General features: G+C 44.3%; 1 protein-coding gene across 8 annotated transcripts in view; it reads left to right on the top strand.

Annotated features, from left to right (window-relative positions):
• The first annotated feature begins 5,512 nt into the window (after positions 1 to 5,512).
• Positions 5,513 to 21,126, top strand: part of Pdzd2 (PDZ domain containing 2) — a 365,551-nt gene continuing 349,937 nt past the window's right edge. For 5 of the 8 annotated variants that reach the window (XM_048802936.1, XM_048802939.1, XM_048802937.1 and 2 more), the window contains exon 1: positions 5,523 to 5,847. The gene's annotated coding sequence lies outside the window, so the exon portion shown is untranslated. Of the gene's footprint in view, positions 5,848 to 21,126 lie in introns of all 8 variants that reach the window. The other 3 variants (XM_048802942.1, XM_048802941.1, XM_048802940.1) reach the window with 3 other exon arrangements.

Genomic DNA, 21,126 nt, shown 5'->3' with positions numbered 1-21,126 from the left:
TAAAGCAGTTATTTGCTTTGTTGTAAGTATATAATAAGGGGAAAAGATGATTTATTTCTCCCCGAAGTCATGAAAAATTTAACAAAAACAGGAAATGGACATCAAACATTGTGTGTGTGTGTGTGTGTGTGTGTGTGTGTGTGTGTGTGTGGGAAGGTGGGTATTCTATTAACCAGAAATGAGATGGACTCCTGAATTAAATAAAGGCCAACCAAGAACTTGATCCTCTGGATTCATTTCAAGCAGCAACCTATAGGGAAACTACCCTGATAGCCAGATGGGGAGAGGGAGGTGGCTGTTAGCATTTGCTAAAACAAAATAAGTAAATAGACAATGATTTTTTTTTTTTTTTTACCAAATCTAGCTTTTCCAAGGTTCTACTTTCTATGGACTTCGTTGACTGGTTCTCTAGGACACAGAAAAGAGGAAAAACGCATTTTCTATGCTTGGCCTACTATTCAGACATCATGCAAAGAAATTGTGAATGGTCATTTATCAATGGCCTTATCAAGCTTGTGGCGATTCCTGCTGTACCACAGCAGTTGAGATGAAATGTAAGTTATTCAGGTATATTTCATGACAAACTGAATTTGCCATTCAAAAAGTGGCAGCTGTTGTCAAAGTTTCTCATTTGAAGAGTACTTTAATTTTTTTTCTAAGTACTTTCATACTTATGATCTCATTGAGACCTAACATCCTAATGAGACCTTTGAAGGTGGGTAACATTATCTCCATTTTGGAGAAATTCACCCACATTTACACACACCCTGCAGAACATGGCTATTGATCTCTGTTGCTCTTTTGAGCTGGGTATCATTTACCTAACTTTAATTTCTGTGTTCATAGTAGTTGTACCAGTAAAAACAGGTCCTAAGATTGGCAAAAGATATAAGGAAGTATAAATAAAGAACAAAGAAAACAAAACAGACAATATATTTGTAATTACTTTTTTTAGGTTATTCACTGAGGCTCTCTGGAGGTAGAAGTATCTGAAGGAGTAAATAGCACATTATGACTTAAAATGATGCTGTTTCAAAATGAGTGGTTCAGAGCAGAATGATCAGTAGGCAAGACAGGAAGTAGGAATGAGGATGTGTTACATACAAATAGCTAAATAGTCTTCAAATTTAGATGCAGGGCAATTTGACTGAATTGCAGCAGTGTAGGAACAGGGAATAAGAAAGGACGCAAGGGTCTCAATTTCTGGAGAACACAACAGTGCCAAGGCGATAAAAGCCAGGAGCCCCAAGAAGACACTTTCAAGTCCTATCTCTTGTGCAAACATAAAGACAATAGCAAATTATAAGATAAAACCTATATGTCCTGTATAATAACTTATTTTTTTTTAATATTTATTTATTTATTTTAGTTTTCGGCGGACACAACATCTTTGTTTGTATGTGGTGCTGAGGATCGAATCCGGGCCGCACGCATGCCAGGCGAGCGTGCTACCGCTTGAGCCACATCCCCAACCCTAATAACTTATTTTTGATATGTTGTTTGTCAAGTACTGGTTATGCTAATAAAACTGAACCTCCCCCTGCTTTTTAAAAGAATTTAAACTTTATTTATTTGTTTTTAATGTGGTGCTGAGAATCGAACTGAGGGCCTTACCCATGCTAGGCAAGCACTGTAAAGCTATAACCCCATCCTTGAACCTCACCTTTTCTCTCTCATATTCTAATTTTTAGCAGCATTGTTGTGCTGGTTCCCTAAATCTGTGGAACATGTAAGCTCAGAGGTGAGCCAAATGTCACTATAGTTCATGACAATTCACTGGAACTTTTACTCTATTCTTATATGGCTTTTACAGAATGATCAATCATCTATATACATTGTAAAAGTAGTAAGTACTATCTGTTCTTGCTAGTGTATAATTTATTTTTTAAAATATTTTTTTAGTTGTAGATGGACACAATATCTTTATTTTATTTATGCATTTTTATGTGATGCTATAGATTGAACTCAGTGTGTCACATGTGCTAGGCAGCTGATCTACCACTGAGCCACAACCCCAGCCCACAACTTGGTCTTCTTCTCATTTTTATAAGTCACTCTACTTCTGAGCTTCTCCAAGTGTGCTCTGTGGGCCACCCAAACTGCAGTCACTGGGGTTAGGGTAAGAATGCAGCATTAAGACCCCATCCCAAAGACCCAGGGCATGGTGGTGTCGGGGTGAAGGGCTGGGATATCTGAATATTCCAATCTCCTGGGAATCCTTAAGTACAGTCCCGACTTAAATCCACTGAATTCATGTTTTACTGTCATTGCTACTTATTCTTCTTAAGACCCTCTTTGGTGGGGGGGGGGGGAGGCAGGGGAGGTGGCTCATAGAGACGGAGTGGTCGGCGTNATCCTCTGGATTCATTTCAAGCAGCAGCCTATAGGGAAACTACCCTGATAGCCAGATGGGGAGAGGGAGGTGGCTCATTCCAATGTGAAGTCATGAATGGAAGATTCAGTGGCCAGGAATTTGTGGAAGAAAGAAAGGAGGGTAATTACCTAGGTAAACAGGAAGCTAGAATCTGTTTTGGAGATAAAATGAACCCACAGAGATTGGGGAGAGAAAGGGAATTGAGCCAGTTGTTGACTAAGTCTCCTTCTCCTCCTCCCTAAAAACATACTAGGAAGAGCCCCTGAGGAGGGCAGGTAGAAAGCTGTCTTTTTAAGAGTTAATGAAACTACCAGTTTCAGTTCCAGCAGCCTGGTGGGGAGATTCTTCTTCATAAAGGGAGAAAGCTCAAGGTAAACCAAATGCTATTGCAGTCCATGTGAATCTATGTAACTCACCTAAAGGACACTACATTCTTTTACCTGTCACCAATATACTGTAGCCCAGGATAATAGATTTTTTTCTTTGTTCATTATTTTTATTTTCCTCTCGTTCTTAATACTTAGCTTTTGTGTATACAACTTCCTCTTCCATATCATGTATATTCTGAGCAATAAATTAAAATGGCAACCTGGACAGAAATACTAATCTGTGACTAAATATTTAACAAGGGGGCAGAAAGGATTTGCCTTTTGATCTCCAAACACTGGAAAATAAATGCCTTCAGTTGTCAGCTTTCCAAATTGACAAGACTGCAAGGGCAAAACAAAATTTCCATGCATTTGAATGACCCCTTGTGAGTTGAGCTATTATTAGCAAGCAAGAACTTACCAAAAAATAACTGGGAAATATTAGAGAAAAAGTGATTGAAATGAGAAGTATTTTAATCAGGTTAACAGGACAATGTCTGAAGGAGAAAGATAAAATTGTACATCTGCATCTATTATTTTTATAGATAATGTGTAACACATACCCATATATATTTAGCAATTTGTTTTAATTCAGCAAATATTTAGTGAGTAGCTACTGGGTTGGACACTAGGCTTTAGAAACACAAACAAGATCTAATCAGAAGAAGACCAAAATCAGAAAGAAGACACCTGATTTTGGTGCTAGTGATCAGAGAAGCCTTCCCAGAAGAAATTACATTGAACTCTGAGATTTTAGCAGATACAAAATGGTGAAAATGTCATTCTGGCAGAGGAAACATAATTTACAGGTTAGAAGTATAGGCCTGGAAGCTAAGATCTGTGGCACATGCCTGAAATCCCACTGTCTTAAAATGGGTTCAATCCCATAGCAAGACAAAAAAGAAAAAATGTACATGGATGGAGTGAAAAGCTTTGAATGGGGTAGGTAAGAAATAACAGAGTATGGTTTGAGTGATAAGCCATGTGCATATTCATTTATTCAGCAAACTTTCAATGGGTGCTGAAGTATGGAGGAGGCCTGTGCTGAGAAGACATGGGTTGCCCCTTTGTGGCTCCTGTGATTGGGAGAGAGGGGTGGAAGATGAACCTGGGACTGTGAAATAAGCAGAAAACACCAGTCCTGAACAATCGTGGAAAGATTTTTTGGTGTGGTATCCCAATAACACTTTTCTAGACAATAGTTACCATTTTACTGAGCCCTTCCTAAGTGCAGCACAGAATAGCTGGGTTACTGCTGACCTTTTCAGCAATCCTGCATGGTAGGTGATCTCTGCATTTGCAGATAGGGAGAGAAACTCTGGGTGCCCGAGATTGCAAAACTCCTAATACATGATGCTCGGATTTGTGCAGGCATCAATCTCAAGTAGCCTGGTAATTCTAAAAGCAGAAGAAGCAGCCAGGTGCTGTGGGCTGGCCTGTAATCCCAGCAACCCCGGTAGGCTGAAGCAAAAGGATTGCAAATTCAAAGTCAGCTTGGGCAAATTAGCAAGAGCTGTCCCAAAATAAAAAGAGGGCTGAGGATATGGCTTAGTGGTAGAGTACCCTTGGGTTTGATCGCCAGTAGTGCAGGGTGGGTGGGGGAAAAAGCGGAAGGAGAGCTGAATCCAAGTGCTTCCTCAACCCCAAAGCCTGCTGGAAATACCATATCCAAAAGCCTTCAGACTATTCTGGCTTCTAAGGCTGTGGGGCAGCTCTGTGAAGTCTGTGCAGGTGATTTATGTCTATCTGCTTTTCCAAGAAACCAGAGCCTATTGCCTTGCTGGGCAGAGCCGCTGCCCAACAGTGTCCATCCCCATCCCCATCCCCATCCCCCTCAAAGCAAAGATTTCCAATTATTGCTCTGCAGAAAATGTCAAAAGCATTATTCAACTATTCATTATCCCAGGTTTTGTAATTTTTTATATGTTTTTACTCTTATCTCCTAGCACTTGAAAAAGACCAGCTTTTTCCTCTTAAGAGAGCTTAATTTGCAGAGCTGTGCAGTCTTGCTATTATGTTCTTATCATCCTCTCCCTGTGGTAGGCAGAATGACAAGGATGACAAAAAAAGAACCAAATATATTTGAAGGCCTTCCTGAAAATCACGGAAACCAAGAATCCGAAAGCCTGGGGCTCCTGTTCTTCGAGTGACCTGGATCAAGGCCAAGAGCGACTGGCATTAGCTCTTACAGTCCACTCAGCAGGAGTTCCTGTCTAGTGCTCACAAGGTCCCAAACCGCCACCCGGGGGCCCTGGGATTTCCCTCAGGGGCTTAACTGGGGGATTAAGCAGCTCTGAATTGCCAAGAGGTCCCCTCTCCTGAAATTCTCATACCAATGCGAAATTAACTTTGGTATCCTAAGAACTAGAGGTCAAGGGTAACTTGGGATGGGTGAATATCTCTTCCCATCTCCTTTGGCCTCTCCACCGCATTCTGTGATAAGGCAATTGGCATTTCGATGCTATGTGAAGTGCTATGCAAAAGCAACTTCAAGATCCATGGCTCACACTCATCCACATAGATGGCGCCCCAAGCCCTGCCTGTACGGAAATTATGAGCTGCTGTCTCCCTGGATCTTTTCCTCCCAGGATCCCCAGGTTTCTGAAGCCGGAGCCCGAGGACTGCTGGTTCATCCGGAGAGACTACCTGCCCGCGAGGGGCTTGCCAGGTGGGGTGCGGGGAGGGGGGAATCCCCGCCCACCCTGTCATTCCTACAGGGGAATCCCCGCCCCCCGTCTCTGTCACTCCAGGAAGGGAGTTCCCGCCCCTCGAATCAACCAGAGGGAGGGAATCCCCGCCCATCCTGGAGGCTCGGCGGATCCCCAGCGCTGCGTGGAGCCGACTCCCAGATCCAGTGCGTGCTGGCCCCGGGCTGGGGACGCGGCAGGACTGCTGCTGCAGGCACCCACCGCGCCGCAGGCCGAGCCGAAGGTGCCGGGGATTGAGCCTCACACGGCTTGCTGCAAACCGCGGCGCTGCAGCTCTGCACCCGCGCGGCGTCCGCGCTGGTGGTAGCAGCCGCGGCGGCTCTGCGCCGGGACCGCCGGGCGGCGCCTGGGTCTAAAGCGAGAGGAGTAGCGGGAGCCTCAGCCGAGCCGCGAGCAGGTGAAGCGACCGTCCCGCTGCTGACGGGACTTAGGGCTCCGGTTGGGCGTGCGGGGTCGGGGGGAGCCTGGCACCCCAGAAAGTTCAGTGACAAATCGGGTAAGGAAATCCCAGCCCCAGGTAGGCGGTGAGTCGGGGTCCCCAACCGGGGTCCCACGTTAGGTGGTCCAAACTCCTCTCCCCTCCAGTCGAGGGCATGGGGGGCGCGGTGGAGAGGAGAGGGCTGGACAGAGCGGGATTGCAACATTAGGACCACCGGAGTCGTACTGCTGGGGACACTGAGGACATGGCCAGGAGTCCTTTTCCCATAGCAACCACATGGAGCGGAGGGATTGGGGTCTGTCTCCCGGACCATCCTCCAGCGCTTCTTCCCCCTCTGACCAGAGAAGAGGCGAAGAGTGGAGGGGGCTCCTGAAGAGCAAGGGCATGTGTGGAGCGGTTATTGGCATCTGCTAGGGAGACGGGAACATTCCAATATGGAAATCTTTCTCTCCTTCCTAAGCTCAGTTCAGACCCTAAAATCTGGTGTGTGTCTGCCCCCATCCCTCCTCTCGGATTTGCAAAATACCTTTTACGTCTTCGGCTGCTCCTTTTTTTTTTTTTTTTTTTTTTGGTGTAATCCATTAAAGCGCAGATTTGAGTTGAGCAGGGGAAGGGTCCAGAAGCCTGCCCTCATTAACCCTGATCTGTGCAGGGTTAATGATAAGGGACACTGAGGTGAGAAGAACACAAGGTCTGGCGTGGACTGGTCGCAGAGACTGGAGACAGGCACCAGGGCAGAGTCCAGATCTATTTGGGACTGGAGATTGGCCAGTGCTGGGAGATAGAGCTGGGTCTAGTTCTATCACTTGTAGCTGGCTGCAGCCTCTTCCTCCCCCACAGGTGGGGTCTGTTGGGTTCATGTGTTTACCTTGATAAATTGTGATAAAGCTACTGGAGGTGGTTGATGAGCAGCTGCAGAAAATGACTCACCCTTGCAGACCTTGCCTCGGACCTTCAGGACTCCTTCCAGGGGAAGTCTCCCACACTCAGCCTGCTCTGGGCTTGGGCTTGGGTATTTCTACTGGGCCAGCTTTTCTGGTCTGTGACTTCTGGGTGGGAGTCAAGTAGGTACAAGTTGGCAGGTGTGGTGTGGGAGGGCTGCTTGTGGGGGTGGAATAGAATGTCTCAGAACACACCCCTGGCTGTAGGTGGTTTTTCTGGCTTCATCAATTCCTTCTTCCATTAGAATGGGCCAAGAACTGCTGCTTCTTCCATAAAAGCTGTATAGTGGTGTGCCTTCATGTGTTGTGGAGGCAGGAGTAGGGGGCCGGGGCAGGTGTTGGAAAGGAAGAATGAAAGCCATGCAAAGTATATAAATGCATCTCCCTTGACATACTTAATATGCTCCTGGAAAAATATTGAATCATACTTTAAATCTATCACTGAAATTGATTTTGCATGCACTTACGGCAGTTTACTATTTAAGGAAACTTATGATAATTTCTCTATTCATTTCAATCATTTTATTTTTGGAGTACCTGTGGTTTGCTGGGCTTAGAGTTTCCAGGGGATGTGCATAGATGAAAGAGGCACCCTCCCTACTGTCAGAGTTTTAGTCTAAAAGAGAAGTCTAGAGATAGCTGTGATGCAAACCAGTGCATTTTCGGCATGTAGTAGATGCCCTATGTTTACTGGATGAAGGAATGAAGGGATAAATGAATGAGTAAAGTAACTAAAGTGTGGTCCAAATAAAACATTTTGGCAGCTGGGCAAGGTGACACCTGCCTGTAATCCCAGCTACTAGGAAGACAGGAGAATCACAAGTTCAAGACCACCTTGGGCAACTTAGTGAGATCTTGTTTCCAAATAAAAAATAAAAAGGGCTCAGGATGTGGCTCAGTGGTAAAGCATCCCAGTACCAGAAAATGAAAAAACAACATTTTGGGAATATGGAAGAGAAGTCACTTCTGACTGAAGGGATCTAAAAGGCTTTGTGGGGAGGTCTAGGAGGAAGGGGTATGTGCTGAAAAGTTGATCCTGAATTAGGACTAGGCCCTTAGGGATACAGTGGAGGAAGAGGCTGAGATAAGGACTTCAGGAACTTAGTTTTCTAGCCATTGGGGAATGTTTGGGATTTTTGAGCAAGAAACTATCATGATCAGATATGTGCCTTTGGGTGATTAATCTCTTGCAGAAAAAAATTGGGGCTGGAGGAAGATGAGAGGCAGGGAACCGAGAGAAGTTTCGGTAATAAGATGGTGGGGGGAAGCTGTGAAGGTCCGAGTTGGTGGGTGGCAGTGCTAAGAAGAAAAGAAGATTTGTCAGACGTGAAGTGTGGGCACTGTAGGATTTGGAGAGAAGAAACAATGATCCCCTGCAGGTTATGAGAACAAGTACACAGGGGCTGAAATCTGAAGTGTTAACATTTGACAAACCAGAAGCCTGGAGAACTCTTTCCAGCCTTCTCTTTCTCATTCTTCTACCTCTCCTTGTGAAACCTTTTGTGGCTCTCGGGTCCCATGGGATAAATTCCAGATCCTTTGTGACTCTTCAGACTTCTTACTTGCTGTGTCCCCCAACACACACACACACACACACACACACACACACACGGGTGTAGAACTCCTGACCTGTCATGGCTCCGCCTTTACAAAGCTGTTTTTCTTCAGTGGCAGTGATAGGGTGGTCCCTGGAGTATTCTTTCTTCACTGATCCTCCTAATAAACTTCTTCAAGTCCAGCTCAAGGGCGTCTCTGTGATTTCAGCTGCTCTCTCCAGAAGGCGCTGAGTAGTCCTTTACATGTACCCCTCAGCTCCTACAAAGCCCTATGAGTGTTCATCAGGTTGCCCTCAGCCTGCTTCTTTAGGACCTTATCTTATTCATGCCCAGATAAGGCCTGGAACAGGCCAACTTCCTCAGGCTAGACAGGGAGAGAAATAGAGGGACATCAATTGTACTGTAGGTGCCTCTCAGCTGTGACTTGAAAGCTCCAGGCCTGGTGGACTGGCAAGATAAACTGAGCTGTGGATACTCCCTTGCCCTAGGTTGCATAGGCCTAAGTGACTCAGACCATGACGGTCGGTGGCATCCCTACTGGGAGGTGGTCCCGGGTCCCTACTACACCAATCACAAAGGGAAAAATTCCCAGGAAGATGAATTCACCAAAGGTCAGGACCAAACCCAGAGAGGCTGAATCTCTTAGAGAACATAGATTTGGAGACTCAGCAGTTTTAACTTTTTTTTCTGTTTTCAGAGTTATCTCCACAGTGCCAACATGATGCTGAGGACAGTTGTTTCAAGGGTAGGAAGAGCTAGGCAGACAGGTAGACAGGCAGAAAAGTGTGAGAAGGACCACCACTCAGAAGGAGGAAAAAGACACAGATAGAGACGGAGAACAGTGGCAGTGAAGGCTGACCGCGGGGCCAGGGTGCAAGGGATGAAGGAGAAAATGATTGGCAAGACATCAACACTGCATGCAGAGTGTGCAGGTTGCAAATAATCCAGAGTATTTTGAGGTGATGCCACCATTGAAGAAAGGCTTTTCAGGAGAGTTCCCAGATTCCCCTCCCAGTCATTTTTGGTAAGCAAAAGAGAATGGGGAGAGAATAGAGAAGCCATGTAAGTGGTTTTGGGAGGGAAGAGGCCAGAGACAATAAAGTGCAGGGAAAGAAGAAAGCTCGTTTATGCTGTCCCTAGAAAGTGGGAGAGAAGCAGAGGGGGGTGAGGGAGCCTGCAATGTGAGGGGTGGGTAGCTGAGGGGACAGGGAGTGGAGTCTTCTCAGTGAAACAGGAGGGCATCTGCTGAGAGCTAGGAGGCATTGGTGAGGCCGGGGGGCTTGGAGGAAGGATCTGCATTACTGCTGTTGGCCAGGGGAGGTGAACCTGGTGCCTGGCACCTTGTGGGCTGGCCAGGAGGGAAAGGAAGGGTGACTGAATTGGAATCAGAGACTTAACTAGAATCCCGGTAGTGCAGAGAACTTCTTGCCAGCCAGGGCACTGGAATTTCGAAGCCTCTGCTGGCTCATGTGTAAAGATGGTGCAATGGCTGCTTCTCAGAGTTGTTCTTAGGCAGTATGCAGAGAGGTACCGAGGTGTGTATGCAGGCCCCTCAATGACAGCATCTGGGTCTTTTGGAACAGTGCATCAAGAGAGGAATAAACCTCTCACCAAAGTCGGCGAGAGCCCAGCTGAATATAGAAGTCAGGGCTTTTGAGAGGTTTTGAACCAAAAGCTTTGGACTGTTCTGAGCAGCCTGGCCTCCTTGTTCCCACCTTAAGGAATTTTTAGGATCGATCTCTCTCTCTCTCTCTCTCTCTCTCTCTCTCTCTTCAAATCTGTTGGCTTATAGCAGTGGCTACACCTGTATTTCACTTCCCTCTTATGTAAAGATGTTACGGGGCTGAAAGGGACAGCCTGGGTGACATCCGTGTCCTCTGTGGTTTGGAAGGAGGAAAAGCACTCAAACTTGCCTTTGAGGAAGCTAAGGCCCAGAAAAGCAGAGAACTTGCCACATTCAACAACTGGAACTAGAACTGCAGACTGCACTTGCTTATCTGAGGAACTGGTGTCTCAATTGTGCAGGGTGGGTGAGGGCAGATTAAACACCTGCATCTCCTGGGCTTTATCAATGGGTCTTTGATTACACATAGAAAGATTAAATAAATATTCTCACTTGTTAGTGAAGGTGGGGGGAAAGGAGCTCTTAACTTTATTTAGTAACACACTCAATACATGTGTTCAAAATTAAATGAAATTTCGGAGAAATGTTAAGAATTTTTTTTTAATAAAATTGAGGTATAGAAAACAATTCTCAAATTATTTTTTATTTTTCCACCCAGATAATTTTTGTCTAGATTATGTTGTCCTTTGGGACTCTGCATATGTTGTATATAAAGTGATAGATCCTTTTATGGCATTTCAAACTTTGAAAGTCTTGATCTCATAATATTCATCTTCCAGAAATAGAAAAAAAAGAATGGAATTGGGAAGGTAAATGTTTCTTATGGGTTCTGAGCAGGGGGATTTGAAGCCAGATAGGGTATTTGATTCAGTCTGTCTGTGAGCTCAAGAGTTCTGCATTCTGTTGACAAATATGTTCAAGAAAACACTGGATCATTTATGGATTGAAAACTCAGTGGGTGAAGAGGCCCTCTGTGATGTGATGGGCAGCTGAGCCAAGAGATGTTTTGTTAAAGCACCAAATATGTGGAGAAGACATCTTCATCTGTGGAGTCTCTTCACTTCTGGGAAGAGGCCTCCCCTGGCCTGGCTTCTCAGATGTCAGTAGCACCTTCTCTACCTTACACCCAGTCCCCATCCTTAGAGGACCTACTATACTACGCTTGCCTTGCCCACATGAATACACTGTGAGTGAAATGGCTAGGCTATCAATTTGTAGAAAATCAGAAACTTAAGATTCTTAACTCTCTTTATGATACAGTCTAGTGAAACTAGATAGTAATGAACATCTCGCTGATGAAGTCTTCTTGGATTATTTGTTTTTAGGTTATTGAGTGTTTCGTTGCCTCTTCAAGCCCTCTAGGACACACAAAGATGTTTTGAAGAAGCAGGCTTAGGGGAACTGACTTTGCAGCAAAGTAAACTTATTTTGAACACAAAATTGTTGCAAACTTTGAATGAAATAATAGCAAGAAGGTAGAGGAAATTCTGTTGTGAGAAGCAGCCTGAAATGCCTAGATATTCATAGGAGGATAAAAGAAATCACGGACTCTTAGGAATCTGTGAATCCTTGAAAGAGCATAATCCAATTCTTTGCCTTCAGGTTGCAGTAAATGTAGCTCTTTCCAGATAGGATCTGTGCTGTTTTAACAGCTTCCTGAGGAGAGGCTTCCACGGTATATTTGCACTTAACAGAATGCTGCCCCAGACAGAGTCCTTTGAGGTATTCTGGCAGGAGTGGAAATGAGTTTGGGCTGAACCACTCCTGCTCTCATTTTTATCAATACTTGGACACCTCTAGTACTTGGCTTTGCAAGCACTAGACTTGTACTCTGCTACCTCAACCCACTCGTTCAAGATAAAACACACACACCCTGTTGTCCTGGCGTCTGAGGACTGATCATCCTGCTTTGCTAAAAATAAAGATGGCATTCATACAATGCAGGATAGGATTCCTGTGTGAGCAGGGACACACTTGGTGCTATGGAAATCCAAAGTCAGTTCCCTGGCTGGGACCTGCCCCCTGAGGCAGTCAGATTTGAGCTGGGAACAGGGTAGGAGAAAGAGCAATTGGGGATCACGGAATACACGGTAGGGGAGAGAGGAAGGGAACTGGGTTGCAGTGGGGAGGGCTCTGGCCATCCAGAGGAAGCTGGTGGGAGGCCAGAGAGGACCAGGGAGCTTTACACTCCTGGAGTCCTTTCTGACCAAGGAGATTTGGAGATTCCTAAAGGGGAAGACAGAATAAACAGCAACTCTTGTCCCTTTCACAGAAGGCCAGCCTGGCCCTCCTGTTTAAACATTATGAGATGTTATTGCAATTCTGATACTCTATAAGACTGTTCTGAAGAGCAGAGAGACAAGTGTGTCAGCTGTGATATCTTGGGGTGACACACACAAGCTTGAACACTCAGTAATGCAACTCACCTGGGAAGAGTTCCAGTGACTTAGCCACCAGAAGTGTCTTCAACAACTCGATCCCTCTGTGCAGTGAACATTAAGTGGTTCTTGAGACTACTGAGGTTTGCACGCAGGTGATCAAAAACAATCCTGAACTCTCTTCCGGTATTCCAACATTCCATTTTCTGCACCTAAGAAGATGAGAAGAGAGCCAACTTGAATAAAACAAGACGTCAATAAACTCTGCATTTTTTGTGAGTTGGCCAATGACACATAAAATGTCTGATTTCAGCTGTTTCAAAACAGACGCCTCCCCCTCTTTTTTGGCACAGTATATTTTATAGAGATTTGGGTAAAACTAGATTGTGCTATAATGGGTCTCCTGGTGAAGAAAATTAACTTCCAAGGATAAAGCAGCCATGCAAATATTATTACAAAATCACTCAGCATACAAAATTGGCATAGCTTTCCTCCACAGTTTGCTACTGCCCACTCTTCACTCCTACCCCACCCTGGTCACTGTTATTCCCAATATCATTAGGCTAAAAGAAGAGACAGCTGTCCCTAAAAAATGTGCACCGCGTGTCCCCATCTGCATAGCTTCTCATGAGAGAGCAAGCAGTGAGGTGGTGAGATGAGAGGAAGATACTGGAAAGGTTTGTGTTAACCCCTCCCTGCACCTCGTCCTCATCTCTGAAAACCTGAGCAGATGTGAGGATGATTGATTTATTTGCTGGTGAATGCTGTGAAGCATTGGTCAGCAATTTGGGGCAAAGGGAAATGCATGTGACACCTGAGCACTCTTCCTATATTCTAGTTCCTCACCTGCTTGTTTTCAGAGGGCCATCTTTATCTGGAGCCTCTCTGAAGATGAGCTGTCTTTCCCCTCTGTTCTTCAGGATCCAGTACAATGTCCAGTCATGGGTAGAACTGAAAATGGTTTCAGTGTTCACCGTTCGGCAGCCACTGTTCTAGACACCTTATGTGAATCGACTCATCCAGTTCTCATAACAACCCAATGAGGTAGAGACTATTATTCCTCCTAGGGCTGCCATAACAAAGCAGCCCAAATTTGGTGGCTTAGAACAAGAGAAAGTTATTCCCTCTCAGTTGTGGAGGTCAGAAGACTGAAATCAAGGTGTTAGCCGGGCCGGGCTGCCTCACAAGGCTCTAGGGGAGAATCCTTCCTGGTGTCTTCCAGCTTCTGGTAGCTGTTGACATTCCTGTGACTCTCACTCCTGTCTCTGCCTCTGCCTTCACATTGCCTTCTCTGGGTGTCCGTGTCTTCTCCTGTCATGTCTGCATGGCTCTACTTTGTCTGTTCTAAGGACATTGGATTTGGGGATTGCCAGATAATCCAAGATGATCCCATCTCAAACTCCTTTATTTAATTACATCCTCAAAGACCCTTATACATATCTTTGTGGGAGCCATTATTTAATCCACTACATACCTGTTTGCAGATGGAGAAATGGTGGGGCAGAGGGCTTAAGCAGATTCTCTTAGGTTGTACAGGTCTGAGTTGGAGGGACTGGATTTAAATACAGCAGCCTGCCTCTAGAGCTTAAATTCTGCATTCTTCTTGGAGGGGGTTGCGGGGGCTTCTGGGATTGAACCCAGGGGTGCTTAACTACAGAGCCATATCCCCAGCTCTTTTTTAAATTTTATTTTAAAAATTTGAAACAGGATCTTGCTAAATTGTTGAGGCTGGCCTCAAACTTATGATCCTCCTGCGTCAGTGAACCAAGTTGCTGCTCAGTGATTGTTTATGATATGAAAGGATGGCAGGATGAGAGTAGATAGATGATTTTAAAAAATGCTGATGGCTATAGCTAGTTAACATTCTTCCTCCCAATGTATTGAAAATAACTAATATCCATTGTTTTATGATGTTGTCCAGGGAGATTCCAACTATCTCAAGAGTTTTGCCTTCCAAATTTATGTTTCTATCCTTGTCTTCTCCACTGAATCCCAGACTCATGTGCACTACTTGCCCCTTTAATATTCCCATATGGGTATGTCACATGCATCTCAAAGCAAACATGACCAAAATGATGTTTCTCCTTCAAGCTAGTTCTTTTCCTACTATCTCCGTAAATGGCACCCACCCCCAGACTCACCCCCCTCAATCCAGAAACCATTCTTTATTATTCTTTTTTCCCCACACCCTACATTCAGATCTGTAAGTGACAGTCCTTTCCTCTAATATCCACCTTCTTCTCCCCATCCACGGCAGCCACATGGTTAAGGTCACTGCCATTCTGTCCCTGGATCCCTGCTGCAGGTGCTTCCTAACCAGGACTCCTGAGGACACTTTTGATGTCCCAACCGGACCTTTCTCCTCAAAGCAGTCAGAGGGTTTTGTTGTTTTGTTTTTTTTTTTCTCCAAAGACTTTAGTGTAGTTTTAGGTTCACTGCTAAATTGAGAGTAACTGTGTTAGTCAAGTTTTTATCCCTCTGACTAAAATACCTGACAAGAACAACTTAAAAGAGGAAAGATTTATTTTGACTTTTGGTTTCAGAGGTCTCAATCCATGGTCAGCCAGTTTTATTGCAGAAACATGATGGCAGAAGGGCATCGTGGAGGAAAGCTACTCAGCTCATGGCACCTAGGGAGCCAAGAGAAATAGGAGCCAGGGACAAAATATAGTCTCCAAAGGCATACCCCCGGTGACCTACCTTCTCCAGCCACACCCATCTGCCTATAGTTTCCACCTGATAGTCCATTCAAATTATTAATCCATCAAATGGTTAGTCCCCTGATGAAGTTATAGCCTTCACTATTCAATCATTGCCTTACATTACCTCCGAACCTTGTTGCATTGGGGACCATACAACACATGAGTTTGGGGGGACAATCCATATCCAAACCATAATAGTAACATTCAGAGATTTCCCATATACCATTTACCCCCACACATGCAGGGCCTCCCCCATTATCAACATCCTCCACCAGGGTGATACATTATCACACCTGATGAGTCCACACAGACAATGATGTTATCATCAAAGTCTATAGTTTACATTAGGGTTCATCCTGCTATGGCACATTCTGTTTGGACAAACGTATAAAGACATGAATCCACCATTACAGTATCAGATAAGGTGGTTTCACTGCCATAAAAATTCCCTGTGTTCTACCTAGTCATCTCTTACTCACCTCTGTCTCAGAGGGGGTTTATAAAAATCTCTGTTCAAATCATGTCACTCCCCAGCTTAAAACTGGGCCATTCTCATTGTCATTTGGCCCACCTCTCTTACCACTTAGTCTCTTCCCTCTGTGCCCTGACACATCATCACTCCATTCTGCAACAAAAGTTCTATCTCACAAGTGCCCTTCTCTGAGATCCTCCAAGGCATCTTGTCTACAAACCTATAACCTAAATTATAGGTTTGGTAGCACCTCCTGGGGTGCTATCACTGACTGATTCCTGACTGAAATAAAGTCTTTGATTTATTAATTTATTTTCTATCTCACATGTTAGAATGTAAGCTTAATTAAAACAAAGACCTTGTGTTGCTCTTGTATCTCAAGTGCCTACAACAGTACCTGGTATAAAGCAGACATTAAATAGATAGTGTTTGAACAAATCGAGCACTTTATTTTGGGCCCTGTTCCCAATTACCCTTATTTTTTGGATGAAAAATTGTACTTTCAGAAAGGTTAACCAACTTCCCTGAAGTATTTATCTATTCAGAGCAAGAATCTGAATCCAGATCTGTTTGGCCAGTCTCTATTCTCAACAAGTATCCCATACATAATCTCCAAGAAGCAGTAACTGCCCAGGAACCCTGAAGTCTCTACAGAGTTCTGAGCTTTCTAACTCCTTTTCCTACTTATAAATCCAGGACACAGGTAACACAGAGAGAAGAAATATACTTACTGGACTGTCCAGTGTACTATTTCTCTGAAAAGGTGGCCTAGGACTTGAGCTTTGAGAAGTTAAGAGTTAATTTTGCTTTTTCTCTACTTTGGGACTTTTTACGATTCATCTTGAGATTTGATGGATTAAACCCTCTTCCTTGAATGCTTAAAGGAAAGGCAGAGATGGCCTCTTCCTCCTCTTGACTTTTGGTACACATGAGCACGTTTTTGTGGGTTGGTCTTTTCTGACTCCATATCTCTTCTCAGTTGATTGAGCCCTAGAGCAAGAACATGGACTTCACTTTCACTAGATTGGTTGGTAGCAAGACCCTCTCCATTGGGACTTGCTCAAAGACTGGACCATTTTTCTGGCACCAACTTTGGGTCAGTTATGGAAGAGGCCAAAGACAGGTTCTTTCCAGGTATGGAGCTTCGAGGCTGTAGATTGGAAGAATGAAAAAGCATCTTCTTCTTGTTGAACCATTTTTTTTTAAGGGTTCTCTTGTTGCCCACAGTGGCCTCAGACTCTGGATTCAAGCAATTTTCCTGCTTCAGCACCCTGAGTAGCTGAAATTGCAGGTGCACATCACCATGCCTGACTTAGACCCCCTTTTAAAAATCAGGTCCATCTTGGGAATTCCATTAGCATCCTGGTAAGTAAACATTAGATATGAACCTACTCTTTCAGGCAAATAGAAATTGAGAGGTTGTCTAAGATCTTCAAGTGTTGGTTGGGTTTTTATTCATAGGAAGGGCTATGGCAATTGATTATTGCATCTGGCAAATATAGCTGCTTTCTTGCAGGAAGGCAGACTCTGGCCATTGGATATGTCATGCGCTCCACCTCTGCTGTCATGAGTGGGGTTTGCTATGGTAACCAGAGCTTTGCCTGAGGGTTGTGCATGTAAAGTGTCATTCATTGGTAGTACCTTTTATTTTTAGCATAAACCAAAGAGGAGCTGCTCATTGTTCCTGCTAACAGGCAGGTGGGTAGTCATAATGGAGGCTGGGATGAATTGATATGCTGTTCTCCTGTGGAATATCAGCACCCACCACAGTCCTCATTTGTTGGATCGTGATGTACTTCTGGAATTCCATTGGTTAAAATTCTTGCTGGAACCCCCACAGTAGGATAGTTGGACTTACTATATTTTAACAACTCTTTGTCAACTGCTGTTCCCATCTCCATCCTGACACAGCATGTAGGTTTTGCTAATAATGGTGATCTTGCAGATAGGAGGAGGGTAGCTTCCTGTAAAGCCATTGAAAGCTGAGAAAGCTCAGCAAACATTTGAAGGAGGTAGTATTTTCCCTCTCAACATGATGCTCAGTTCTCTCCTAGAGCTTTTACTTTGTCCTCAGTGCTCTCAAAAAACATTTTTTTTTCTTTTTCGTTCAACTAATATTTATGTGTTACATGCCTTGTAAAGAAAGTATACATACACTTCTTATTCTGTGCATGGGGAATAAAAATAAAATTTTGACTTTCTTGAAGTATTATTCGTATCAAATTGTCTGTTGTCTGGGCCAGGAGTAGGGAAAATGGTGAAATATTGTTTCAAGAAAAAGTGAGTCACCTGAACCTCAGTTTTGTTGAGGGCTTGGAGCGGGCTGAGAACCCCCTCAGCATATTTGCTGATACAGTTTTAGGGTTGAGTGGATCTGGGGCCATTGTGCTCCATTACCTGTTCACCCGAGGATGCAAACTATCATCTGAAGCAACACTGGAGTCACATCTCGAGGTGATATCAGCTAAGGTCAGAAACCGTAGACTAGAAGGTTCTTTCATGGATAGACTATATCCTATGGGATGGATGCTGTGAGTCAAATGCCCAGTGCAGTACTGGACCACAGTAGCCCCATCATGAAGTTTTTTTTTTTTTTTTTTAAATGAATGAAATCAGGTTCAACTGGCATGTCTAGGTGGGAGAGAAGAATCTGGGCTATACTTCAGGTCATACTTACAGCCAATACCTGAGGATCCCCAAAGGCTGATGAAGTCCAACCCTTCACAGCATATAGTCTTGAGAGAGATAGGAAATGCAGAGCTAATTAGGATTTGGGATCTATGGGAAGGTGAATCTTCTGATAAATACATCTGGAGGGTAGTCCTTCCATCAAAAATGTTTTTCCAAACAGATTCCCATTTTACACACTAATCATTTTACTTATTTATTTTGGTACTGGAGATTCAATCCAGGGGTTCTCTACTCTATCCTTGAGCTACATCCCCAGCCCTTTTTATATTTTATTTTGTAACAGGGTCTTGCTAAGTTGCTTGGGCCTCACTAAGTTGCAGAGGCTGGCTTTGAACTTGAAATCCTCCTGCCTCAGCTTCCCAAGTCTCTAGGGTTATAGATATGTGCACTGCTCCCAGCTGCACACTAATCATTTAGATGTTGTCATGAGCTACCAATTGAACATGCTTGCTCAGCCCTGTGCATTCATTCTGTAAATCGAATATTTGAGACCTACCATGTGTTAGACGCCTATATTCTAGTAAGGAAGACAAACATTCAATATGTTTTAAGCTGAGTCCAAAAGAACATGACACCCTAGAGGTGTTCTCCAGCCCACTACACTTTGCAAACTATTCTTACAGAGGTCACTAATGAGGTCCACATTTGCTAAATCCAGGATTATTTCAGAACCTCTTATTAGATCCCTCAAAGCCTTTGGTATTCACAGTCCATCCCTCTTTTCTCCTTGAACGCTCCTTCCTGGCTCTTGAGCAATGGGCTCCCCAGGTGTTCCTCCTTGTGTACCAGCCAGCATTTCTTCTAGTTTGTTTGGCTGCCAGCTCTTTTCTCTGACCCCTGCAGGGCCCAAGACTCAATGCTTGGACTTCTTATCCGTCTTTCTGTGACTGCTGTCTGTGATGTCAGTCGTTCTGGCTTTAAATACCATCTGTAAGCCAAGAACTCTCACCAGTCTCCCTCTATCTTGTACTGCTTGGACACATAAGGACATACTCCACAACTCTGCTGAATGGCTAAGGGTCATCCCGAACTTCAGCATCCAAAACCAGGTTCCTGATTCCCACCCTGACCTTTCTGGATGCTTGTCTCTGGTTAGACCTTGAAAATATATCTAGAATCCAGACTGTAAAACCTCAGTGGTAAAATGCTTTGCCTAGCATGCATGAGGCCATGGGTTCAATCCCCAGCACCAATGTAATAATAATATTACTATATATCCCTATAATCCAATCATTATTAATCACTTCTCATCTCTCAGACCCTTTCAGGACTCTCCTAATTGCTGCTGTTCCCTTTCCCCTCATGGTTTATTCTCAACAGGGCAGCCAGAACGAGTCTAGTAAAATGTAAAGCATTTCATGACACTTCTCTGCTCAGACCTTCCCAATACATCCCGTCTCACTTAGAGTAAAAGCCAAACTCATCACCTAGCCCACCAGGCGCTTACTGAGCTCTGTCTTTCCTGTGCCCTTCCGTATCTGCCTCCACCTCTGCCACTCTCCCACAGCTCCAGCTTTACCAGCTTGCTTCTGCCTCAGGGCCATCACCCCTGCTGTTCCCTCTGCCTGGAACGATCTTCCTTCAGGTCCTGTCGCCTAGTTCTCCCTCACTTCCTTCAGATCTTGATTCAAAGGCTCCCCTGGGTGAAGTCTTTTGTGCCACCTTCCTCTGGTCTAAGATTTCATAGCTCCCTTCTCAGCTTTATTTTCTCCTTAGCACATTGTCAGTCTTTTGACATATATTTTACTGACTTAATTTGCTGTTCCGCTTGCTTCGGATTGAATGTAAAACCGACGGTGGTATTTTTGAGGGGTTCTGTTTGGTTCACTGTTCCATCACCGATATTTAGAGTAATGCCTGGCTTATCGTAGACATTCAGGAAACATTTGTTGAGAGAATGAATTAGAATCATGGGTATCTTTGACTTAAATGCGATGCCCCAGGGAGTGTGATCTAATTGGCACGAGGCACAGCCCAAGCACTGGTATTTTTTGACACCTTCCCAGGTTATTCTAATGTGAAGCCAGAATTGCAAACCACTGATTTGTCATCTGAACTCTGTGTTATTGTTCTCCTTCTTGGAAGTTTACCTCCCGTGGCATATGTTGTTGCTTTTCCTAGAAAATCCATTAGTTTTAAATTTTAAATTGCAGTGGATGGTTTTAATGGAATTTGTGCTGTGTGTGATAGCATATTAGGGTTTTAATTGGAGCATCTTGTTAGAGTGAATACAATGGACATTCATCTCTCTACGACCTTGGCTGAACTTGGATGGGGAGGACAAGTGTGTTCTTTGTTAATTCCCCAGTTGAGCGTCAGACTTTTGGTTTTTTTATTTGAAAAGTGAGAGGAGATTTGAATCTGGCTAATTGTAAACTTCATTTGCCTAAATGGGCTATTCACATCTATTCTATCTCCCCCAAATGTCCACCTGCCCGCTGTCTAAATTCTATCCCTCCCTCGGGGCCCAGGTAAAGTCTCATTCCCTTTGAAAAGTGTACCCTGCTCTCCTAACCCACAGCCTCTCCCCAGAACCTGGGCACATTCACTTGGCATCAAGCCCCAGTGGCTTTGTTTGGCAAACTCTGTGCCTAAAGTATCTTTTTTGTACCCTTCTCAGACTAGACTATAACCTCTCTGAGGGCACTGGGCCATCTTTTTTACCTCTTTATGTTCCCAGCAGCAAGGAATAAACAGATGTTGATGGATTAGTTAAACCATTCTTGTTTAATGCATTGGCAGCATCCACTAAGGACTTTGCCTGGGGAAGAGGACGCCTTGCTCGTCATAATTAGGGATTGAACACCTTTGTGTTTTTCCACCCTGGTTTGATCTGTGTTTCTTTCTCTCTCTCTCTCTCTCTCTCTCTCTCT

Source organism: Marmota marmota, unplaced genomic scaffold (assembly GCF_001458135.2).
Source record: "Marmota marmota marmota unplaced genomic scaffold, marMar, whole genome shotgun sequence".
In the NCBI taxonomy this organism is placed as follows: Eukaryota; Metazoa; Chordata; class Mammalia; order Rodentia; family Sciuridae; genus Marmota; species Marmota marmota.
Note: the sequence above shows the minus strand (reverse complement) of the source record. Positions and strands in the feature narration are given on the sequence as shown.